We start from the raw sequence: 495 nt of genomic DNA on the forward strand, positions 1-495 counted from the left end.
GAGTAGTATTTAAATATTCCTCCCAGGCTGTGGTACGCTCCATGAATACAGAACAGTTTTCCTGATCTAGAATCTGGTCCGTCTACATTTTTATGACATCGTCTCTGACAACGTCATAAAAATGGAGCAGACGTTAGAGCAGAAGAGTGAGAATTAGGACAGACTCATGACAGCTCCTCTGCCTCAGGAAGAAAAGACCGACTTTAAACACATCATGCAGTAAAGAAACAAAGATAAGGATGAACTGCAGGACCAGGAATACTTCATCTCAGGATTGTACAAATATTCCAGAATCCGTGTGTAGTATCCGCTCCGTTTAGATGTTTTTACTGTAAGTGATATTTTAGCTCTTAATCAATACATGATTAAAAATTCAGTGGAAACAGAGAATGTGTGTGTGTATGTGGGGGTGGGGGGGGCAGGGGGATACACATCACTGTGTGTGTGTGTCCCTCAGGGGTATCTCTGATCTTTTCGTTTTCTTCTCTTCGTTTA

General features: G+C 41.6%; 1 protein-coding gene across 1 annotated transcript in view; it reads right to left on the bottom strand.

Annotated features, from left to right (window-relative positions):
- Positions 1-495, bottom strand: part of trim67 (tripartite motif containing 67) — a 21,541-nt gene that overhangs the window by 7,162 nt on the left and 13,884 nt on the right. The gene's annotated exons all lie outside the window — the stretch shown is intronic.

This window comes from Cynoglossus semilaevis, chromosome 7, assembly GCF_000523025.1.
Source record: "Cynoglossus semilaevis isolate Cse_v1.0 chromosome 7, Cse_v1.0, whole genome shotgun sequence".
Lineage (NCBI taxonomy): Eukaryota > Metazoa > Chordata > Actinopteri > Pleuronectiformes > Cynoglossidae > Cynoglossus > Cynoglossus semilaevis.